Genomic DNA, 11,001 nt, shown 5'->3' on the forward strand with positions numbered 1-11,001 from the left:
TACTTTTTTTCGACATACTATTCTATGACTTTCTTTTATGACATGTTTAACCTACTATACAATGACTTTTTTTTTTAAATATGATTTTATGACTTTTTTTCCACATATTATTACTATTACTTTTGAAAATACTATACTATGTCTTTTTTTATTATATTTTTTGACATAGGATACTTTGAGCTTTTTCAAAACGTTTTCAACATACTATACAATTACCTTTTTCATGTTCTTTTCGACCTCATATACTTAAACTTCAAGATATTTTATTTACAATCATACAAAGGAGGGCAAAGCAGGACACACCTATACTTATACCTATACATATTGTGAAAAGTAACATTTTCATGCCATTTTGTAAAACTGTAAGTATCAATATGTTCAAACAAATGAAAAGATACAAGTTGCCCTATTTAGAAACTGTTCCTTTAAACAAGTTGTTTTCACAGTCTTAATATCTTATGTGCATGTGAATGACATCAGCTGACAGGAAGTAAACACAGACCCAAGCTGTTGCCTAGCAACTTAATTATTTTAAAAGTGCTTAGGTGCAGCATTTCAGCCAAAGGGTGAATACAGGTATGTGCAGAGAGAACGTATGAGACAAGTAATGTGTTTTATAAACATTAGAGAACATACAGATATTCTAAAAGAAGCCATCAAATACATGTATGAACCTGGAACGAACAGATTATGACCTTTAAGAAATGTGGGCGAGACCAAGCTGCCAGTAAACAAAAAAAGAAAAAGACTCCACTCCTCTCCTCTTTGTTGATTTATGGGGCTTAGGGCTATTCTCTCCTCAAAAAGTTGTTGCCTAAGGAACTCCGCACCAGAGTAAACAAACACTGATCCGCTGGGAAATAGGAGGAGAGTTCGTTGAATATTCAAAGGTGGTCCTCCGCTCCTACCTGTTGCCTGGTAACAGAACTGTTTTGCTCAATAACGCGGGGCTCCTTTTTATGGTATGCTTTAGGCATTAGGGTCAATAATCACCGCAATAACATAACTACCATGTGTTGTCGGAAGTACTAAGCAACAATTTAGGGTACATATGTATGGTATATGGCAGTAGTTACCAACATTTATCAAAAGGAAACAACGATAAATCAAAATGAAGACACAAGCACACGCCACTATCATTTTTATAGCATAGGCTACTTTACGATTACGCTTATTCATGAATTTATTTTATACCATACCCTACTATGACTTCTTATTGCATTCTATATTACAATTTATCTAAATGAAATGATATACTACTTCTACTACCTTTGAAACGACTTTTTCTTAACATATGGCTTTCTATACATTTTTCAATTACCTTTTTAGTGACACAATCTCTTACATTTTGACGGTATACTATACATTTATTTGTTATCATATATTAATTGCATACTATGTCATTTTTAGGTACACTTATTTGACATACATATACATACACTATTACAGGTTTTGTGAAATGTTTATGGTATACTAAACAATGCCTTTTATGACCAACTGTACTATGACATTTTTATGCATACTTTTGTTAGATCTTGCAGAGGACATTTTGTATTTAATATGTGCATTGTTAATATCCATGTTTCCATGCAAGTGTTGTTCTTTCCTTCCTTTGTTTGTGGGTAACCTCCACTTCCTCCTCTTATGTGTACAAGATAAAACCAAAAATTGGACCCACTGATTAAAACATAGCTCTGGTTATGATCAAAATGTTATTTCTAATGTTGTAACGTTAAGGAATAATATAACTGTTCTTTGTTGTAGTTGCCCGAATAAAATTCCTCTGTATCTGCACAGAATTAATTTACATTGTTTTTGGATCAAATGAATATTCACACTGTGTTTTTCTACCCAATAAATGCAAATGGCAGTCTGTAGAAAACGCATTACTTCAGACCAGGTGGAAGCTGTTGTAAAGTGATACCACTCAGTTACAGCCGCTCCTGAATTTCAGTAGACTTGGACGACTTTCAAGCCTATACATGTCATGATGTCAGAATATGCATTGTTGAAAAAGTAAGTGCCCAGGAATTAACCTCTTATGTCATTACTCTTACAGCTCATTTTGAAAAGTCCTCACAGAGAACAAATTACACCTGCTAACAAGTTCCTCTTATTCACACATTCAGCTCCGGTGTTGAGCATGAAAAGGGAGTGCAAAATTCAAATTACCTCCTCAGAAGGCATGTTTTTAAAGACCTGTTATCACATGTGAGCTCAAGCATGTTTACAAAAGACAGACCTGGAAATGAGTCACACAGTTATAGTCAACGTGGAACATTTTGGCAAGGCTTTAAAGAGGATTAAGGTCAGAAGGGGAAGTTGATAAAAGATTGTGATGAAAATACTTAGAAAAATAATTAGTGAAATGCTCGAATGGAGAAGGCGGAGTAATGTGAGTCAGTGAACTGAGGCAGATATTTATCAAAGTCGTGCTATATTCATCCTTCTGAGAAGCTTGGATTAAAAAAACATTTCTCCAAACCAAAGTAACATTTTAAAAGGATCTCTCATAAATATCATTCTTTATCTGTGTCATGTATCCCCTCACAAGAAGTCAAGACATTTATAAGAGGGCTGGGAAAATGAGAATAACAGCAACATGACTATTTCTTCTATGAGGTATTCCCAAGAAGCATCGTCCCCTAGGGTGGAGATGTTTTATAAATAAAGAAAATATTACTAACAGGAATGAAAGAGTTAGCATGACGTAGATCTTAGTTAAGTCCAGACCTCAGCGTATACATAAATAAATTACTCAACACTCAGATGGTGCCACACGAATAAAATGTTTAATCTTTTCCATATCGAAGAAAATACACGTCCTGAGACAATCAAACATTGCAATACATTTCCAAGAATTGAAATTGGATTGTTATTTAATCAACTTCAAATGTACTTGGGAGTGTGCACCACTGCAGCAACTTAAAAGATCACTTGCATGCGCTTCATTATATTTCAAAGGGAAATATTGTTCCTTCTCAGCCACTACATTCATTTAAAAGTCATTGTTACAAGTAAGATGTTAAAAAATACGACACACTGAAAAACCCAGCAGTATATATTGGCTCCACTTTAACCAGATTCAACATTTAAACTATGCTTTAACATTAATTAATTAGTAGAATTAACCCAATTATATATTATATAACCTGGGGACAGCTATTCTGCCAGTTAAAGTACACTTTTCTGTCCTTATCTTTGTACTTTTACATAAGTAACATTTCTTATGCAGGTAGTCTCAAAGTAGTTTCAGACAATTTATGGATATATTCTAACCCTAACCCCAGTTAGATGGTAATTCTTCTGTAATTCCACAAGGGGGTGCTGCCATGAGAACATTTCTATACCCAATACATTTTTTCCTAATACTGCAGGATTAAATTATACATTTCAGATTCAATACAGATTAAAGGAGCAAGGCAAAACTCAACAGAGGCTTTAAATAAATTGAAATATGAAACCATGAATACAGGCAGCTAAAGGGAACTCTTGCCTCAGAGGGTCCATGTTGATTTTGTTAATTGTAATGACAATGTAAACTGTAGGGAATATGTTTTGTTGTGTAAATGTTTTACTTTATGAGGACAACATCCTAAAAAAAACGTTTCAGCCATTTCACCGCCTTTAATGTGTCCAAGTACAAAACTGAAATATCATTAGTCCGCCCCACCATTACCTTAACTCTCCTCCATTCCTTCTGTCTTTTAAACCTCTTTACCACAGTAAATGTAAATCATGTTCCTTTGTTTGGAAATTACAATCAAACATCAGATCTTTATCTCACAGGGATATGCTATTTTATTTGTGTAGATCGTGACATCGCATCAGTTAAAAGAAGAGAACGTTAAACATCGGATGCAAGCTAAATAAACAGGATGTATCCAAATCCTGGATCCAGGTAAACACATTAAATATGGAGACAGGAAGGATGTGTATACTCAGGTCCAATGCAACTATAAAGTGTGTGTGTGATTGAGGGGGGAAGAAGCTGCATGCTGAATTGATCTGCAGGATCATCAGTGTCTTCGTCCTTCATGTTGTACACCTTGCCCCTCTTCTCCCTCTGCTTCCTCCTCTAATCGCCCTATTCCATCAAATCCTGCCGCTCCCAATCATCGCCGCAACCTATAAGAAACACTCATGCATACTTCAAAAACTCACAATCACGCCAACCCTGAAAATAAACATCCTGGCATGCACAGACATTTTTATATCTGACTCAAATCAAAAGCATCTTACCTAAATCAAACCCTTCTGCCTGTACAGTGTTTGAACTTTGGAGCCCTGACGTAAAGAGAGGGAATAAAAAGGAGGTAAATCACAGGATTCAAGGTGTGGAGCATTTTCTGATCCACATGGGAACCAGTGACCTAATAGCAAGAAACAACAACACTACAACGCACAGAAAGGCAAAGGCAATTTGACTACAAAGGCCAGACTAATCTCTGCGTACCATCAATAACATTAATGTAGATTGTAAAACAGTGTACACATCTGCAAAATGTCCAAACAGCTCTGCACAGAGACCACTATCGGCAGCATCTCTACAACTACATTCCCCTCGAGAGGAGCCAAGTGAGACTGATGCAGAGAGTCAGACTGCAGGACATCAAACATCAGCAAACAGACGGTTCTCTGTCCAGACAAACTCACGTCAGCCTGCCCACAGAATGGCCATCATTCTTTAAAGAGGACAGATTTTGCCATCCAAGATATTTAGAGACCATACTGCCAGTGCCACCTCCTCAAACTTAAATCAGCGCTGTAGCCTGATGACCGGCAGCCAACAGGACTCTACCCCAGACTGTGTATTAATGCTGTCAACGTGTCATAATACAACATTTACATTCAGTTATCATAAGTGCAATCGGCCATTGTGTAGTTCTTTCTGAAACACATTCATGCAGTGTCATCTTGTTCAATCAGTAGCTGTATACATTCAGTAAATTATTAATGGTTATTTAGGTTTAAAGGCTTTAAATATTTATGGATGCAAATAGGGTAATGTAGATGAATTATGAATGAATATGAGGAGTGAGCATGTACATCTCGATTATAAAACGATACATCCATGATCTCCTATTTCCCCCCTCAAGTCAATCTTGTATTCATTTTAAAATGCAATTGAAAATGAAACATCCAATATACTTTTTAAACAGCTTGTTTATTGAATATGTCTTAAACACATTGCAGTCTACAGGAGAAAAAATAACATTCCCCCCCACCCAACCCAAGACAATTGTCATATTAAAATAATATATTGTGTAAAATAAAATAAATAGAAATATAACTACACATGTCAACATAGTTGCATGTCTACAATATCAACCACATCTCGTCGTCAACCCACAACAGAATGTGAAATATTTCCCAAGCAGCTACTAAAACCAGAGACAAGCAATGATCAAAGAGATGTGGTTTCCTTTGGAGATTGAACAACATTTTCTTATGATGCCATGTACAAAGAAAACAACAAGACAGGGGGAGGATCTACATGTTTCCAACAAAGCAATACATTTATTGCCAGCGATGGATAATTTAATAAACCACACCTTCTTTCTCTTAGCAAGAGGGACTTCAAATATGTCGGCTAGTAGAGTTGAACATGGGATCTTAAACCAATCTCCGAATTGAACCCAATTATTTTTTACATTTCGTGAACATTTGCGCAAGGTCTTTCTTGTTATAAATAGGCTCCCTGTAAAAGCTGTACTGTAACATCTTTGGGCAGCTTTTTCACATAATGTTTCCCTTCCACTGTCTCCAATACAGTCCAGGTTTTTCTCCCATAAGGGTTTAGTGAAGGCTTACATTCTGCTATGGTGAATGACATCACTGCAGCATACTGTAGTAAGATAGCCTGGTTTGTCCAGAGAATAAAATATGTGCATTAGAGAGTCGAGGTTACACAAGCAGTTTGTCCTGTCCTGTCAATTAAAGTTATTATGCTATATTGGAAAAATATATTGTAGGGCCATACATTACATTACATGTCATTTGTTAGATGCTTTTATCCAAAGTGACTTACATACATTCAGTACTGTGGACAATCCCCACAGGAGCAATTTGGGGTTAAGTGTCTTGCCCAGGGACACAACGACATGCTGACTGCAGTGGGACTCAAACTTGCTACCCCCTGATTCAAAGTCCAGCACACTGTCCACTGAGCCACAGCCTCCCATAGAACATACCTATACAAAACATGTCTGTGAAGTTTTTTGCTTAAAATACCAAACAGTTCACCCATTTTAGCCATGCCTCATACTGCTCATACCCCTCCTTTGCAGCCCAGGTGGATTTTGGGTCCTTAGCTTTAAAAAAAAAAAAAAGAGGAGGCGGAGCTAATGCCTGATCAGAATTCTACCGGAGATAAAGTTAAATTCTGCTGTGATAAAACGCCATCCTGTTCCAAACCACATCAAAGATTATTTCTGAAACAGTATGGAGCTCAAATGCTTTTTCTCTTGCAGGTTTATCACAAGGTGAGTTCCTTTTTTTATTTCCTGCTTTTTAGACACATGTGCTCTACAGTACAGGTTAGCTCTGAGTGTTAGCGAGGCTTGCTAATGTAAACAAAGACGAGATTACGTCCAAAACATGTCAGGCATTGTTTCTGATAGCAACTTTCTGTGGGTCCGCTGCCGAATTGACGTCAGATCGGCAGCAAATCGCACCGCGGGGACACATATTTATGTATGAAAGACATCACAAAGTGCATTTTGCATGATAGGTCCCCTTTAAATTAGAAAAAAGGCCTCAGGTTTTTGTGCAAGTAAATGGTCTCCAAAGGCTAAAATCCCAAAGTTCGCTCCAGGGGGAGTTTCTCTCCCACGCACTCCCCCTGCCTGAAACGCGTCAATTGGACCCATTTATTAACAATCGAAACATAGTGACATCACTACGTAACACTCGGGCTTCTATTGGCTAGCGCTCCAGCACATTGTACGTGAAAGGCTAAGGGGCGGGACATCTCTAAGCGGTTAACCAATCACAACAGAGCCGGCCAGCTAACCAATCAGAGCAGACTGGGCTCTGGTTTCAGACAGAGGGTGAAAAGAGGTGCTGCAGCAGGCAGTATGAGAATAAAAATACCTTTTTCAACATTAAAGCATGGAGACATGTCACAGTAGAGGCACAAAATACAACTATGAACCTGAGATTGATCATATTTCCTAGAATTTGCCAATTGGGAGGAGTATAAGGGGCGGAGTTTCCTCTCTGTACTTAAGACATGTCTGTCCTGTAAATGTTTATGGAAATTAAGATGGAAAGCCCAACATAACTTTGAAATTGTTTATTCTTGTTAAGGAACGCCCAATGTCTTGATGTAGTAATTTCATCAAAAACAAACAACATAAAAAATATGCCCAAAAACTATTGTGTTAGTTAATCTTTGGAGAGTCGCGCAGGAAGAGGCGTAACACCTGCTCGCTCAGCGTCAGGCTGCCAGGGTCCTCCAGAGTCACCGCTGCATCCTCCATCCTGCTATCTATCTCCCTCTGAAGATGTCTGAACTCACCAATATGCAGCTGGACATGGGAGGGGGTTGTAAAATCTTGGCATGTTTATTGTACAACTTGTCAGTGCTGTTACCAGTAACAGATGTCTCGTATACACCAACACTATTTTCCTCAAACACGCTAAAAATGTTGATATGAAGATTGAGGGAATTTCCTCTAAATCTGCAAACACTGATATTGATATTGGAGCGGATAGGATAAGGAGAGGATAATAGGTAAAATGTGATTCTTCAGTCTTGCTTAACATCTCCTCTGTTCCGTTTAAGCCCCTAAATGGTATAGAGTTTCACTTTTTTCAGTTTGGAAGTCTATAAACCCAGCTTGCCCAAGGTATAAGCCGCCATTATCACCCCATGAAAAATACGTCAGGCAAAACAAATAGCTGTAATGATTATTTCCACGAAAATGTCAAACCACAGATCAAGTGTGGCACGAATTCCTGTAGATTTATCATAGCTTGATCAAAATGGTTGCCATGTGTTTTAATGCAGTTGTATTTCCTTGCTAGTGTTGCTTTCATTAGCCGTCTTTTCTTCCCTCAGGTCCCACTTTTCTTTGCTGTGGGTGTGTAGGCGTTTTGGTTGAAGGCCATTTACAGCAGTGGCAAGTAGCGGAAATATTTGTATATACAAGAGGTAAAGTGGTTCCACTTTTATTACTGTTGTAAACATTTTAAGCATTCTTTGGTTCTCCGGGCGAAAAAAAATACCTAGAAATTAGGAAGAAAACGATATAAATACAACATGTTGGGAAATACCTCCCAATCGTTCTCCATCTTGTAACTTGAGAGAAAGTGTTCACTGTTTGGGAAATTCTTGCATATATTAGATTGCATTACATCCAAATGTCTGAGGGCGTGCCCATATGATGTGAGGGGCATGTACCCCTGTTATTCCTGGTTTAAAATATGAAATTGCTTAAAATACAAACTGTTGAAGTCATTTCTCCCACACAGCTGCATGTAGTAGATACAGTAAGTCCCAGTCAAACTAAAACATGTGCTCCGCTTGGCCAAATACAAACCAAAGGGGAAAAGATTTGTTTTTTTTTACTCGCAAAAATACAACAGTCACCCAAGACCAACCATCAGCCAAATCTTTACATGTGACCTGCCTCGGATCGACTCTGAACTCAGATAATTCAAGTTGACTTCTGTGTTACCTCAAAATGCCTGCAGCCATGCTATAAACTCCCAAAGAGAGCTGGTGTGGCCTCGTTTGAGCTGTGCAGGAAGTCTTGTTGCGTTTTCTAGGATTTGTGTCTCCTGGAGAAAACAACAACTATGTCTTCATTCAAACATTATCCAGGGGGAGCCTTTCCTGCTTAATATAGCTGATACTTAGGAGATGAAATATGGCAATAATAACATGTTACATTTAAGATAACTTACCACCAAAGGGAAATACTGGTTTAGGTTTAGGGTGGGGCGGTATGTAAACCTCTCCTCCAACATACACTGTTACTTCACTAGACCTTCAGTATACAGTATTTCATATTGAATCATAGTGAGAGCTGGCATCTGCAGGCCTGGCATATACCCCAGACAAATATTGTTCTAGAATTACCCCCACATGAAAGATTATTTTCCAAACAATACTGTATATTCCGTGTATATATATGAGCTATCGCTGCCATGACGCGGGAACCCTCTGACTCATTTGGTGTGTTTAATGTTTTGACTTCAATTTGTACTAAATCTTGCTCAAATATTTAAACATTGTTGTATATTATAAAACGTATTGAAAGAGTTGTCATGAGCTTTTAGCCTTTCTGACTAAACCACATCCCCTTAATCTGCCCTCTCCACTTTCTCCCTGTTAGTGATATCCAAGAGTACATTTCAATAATTATAGTTACAATAAGCCTTTCTTTCTAGCAAGAAAATCCCAGATGTAAATACTTATATTATGGCCAAGCTCCATTTAGGTATTCCAGAAAGCCATTTCAAATACCTTGGCCAAAGATCAGACAAATGTGAAAGGAATGAAGCTACAATTATTGACATTTATTACACCTGCGCTTACCTGCTATGACATGTCTTAGGGATTTTCCTTTGGAAAAGAAAACAACAAGTCATGGCCTTAAAGCAAGAGGTATTACATTGTGTCAGCGTTAGCTCCTGGTTTACGAACCAATAGGGAACAAATTATGATACAATACATCTGTTTTGTATGACTAAATGTCAGCATAGAATAATTAATCTTGACAGACTTGATTTATAATTTCCATGTCCAATCAAAGTATGATTCCATACCTTTAAATGTAAGATTGACTCGCTCATTGACGACTGTTTCCTTGGTGGTTAAGCTGTGTAGGAGGAGCTAAAACAAGCACATCTCCTTCCTGTGCAATTGAATAAAAAAGAACAGAAATGAAGGCAATAATTGAGACAGTTTCAAATGAGATCAAGGCAGCTGTGGTTATAAGACAAATGCAATGCTGTAATGCACAAACTCAATTCAATTGACTTCCATTTTTTTTTAGTCCATGTGACATTCTGCATGGCTAGGTGCAGTGGTGTTAGTAAAAAACACTGTAGAAAGTGTAATGTTCCTGTAAGAGTTCACAAAGTTCTCTCATAAAATCCTAATGTAAACCTTTCAGCTTGACTCAAAATTGCCATGTGGTGGAGCTAAAAACAAGTTTGTTGACATCCACCATGGAAAAGTTTACTTTTTCTTTTGTACAATGTTTTGGGGGATGAACTTAACAAACACATTTCCTGAAGGCCATCTTCTAAATATCCCCAAAACACACTGTACTAAGAATAAGGTAATTTCACTGATGGGATAAAGTTGGCGTTATTTGATATTCTCTTATTCTCAATGATTACCAAACCAATCACTGTCCCTCATCACTTTCTGAAGCCCCTGTCTGTGGCAATTAGTTCCAAATCAAAGACTTTTAATAAATTGGGTCACAATTATAGTTTGAGTAATTTCCCACAACAGCTCGTCCAGTTGTTTTTAGCACATTTCTCATATAGCAGTAAATAGTGCACTTGTTGGGGATTATTTTCAGCTGCGGATTAATACACATTTGAAATGAGTAGCTGTCACAGACGTGTCCCTGATGATTTCTCCCGCCTGCCGGAGGGATCAAACTGTCTGGTCACAGCTCTGTTGTTTAAGCTTATGTCATCACTGCTGTTCAGCACGGGCGGCTGAGCTGCTGTATAATAGATGATTTCCAGGAGATAAGCTCACTGAGTGAAGCAGCAATCATCAAGAAACCTTCACATATTATAATGTCAAAGGTGTTATTGTTTTTTCCTGCCATATGGTTTATTTAGTGTAATCGGACCTTTCCCCACATGAATCCCCATTGTATAATAGTTTATTACATTATAAACAGCATCCCGCATAATAAGAATTGTATTATTTTATTTATGTATTTATTCATTTTAAATACAATCTGAGTACAGAATATTTGTTTCACTCAAAGGTTGATAGTTTGGTATAAATGATGAACATCCATA

Source organism: Trematomus bernacchii, unplaced genomic scaffold, assembly GCF_902827165.1.
Source record: "Trematomus bernacchii unplaced genomic scaffold, fTreBer1.1, whole genome shotgun sequence".
Classification (NCBI taxonomy): Eukaryota; Metazoa; Chordata; class Actinopteri; order Perciformes; family Nototheniidae; genus Trematomus; species Trematomus bernacchii.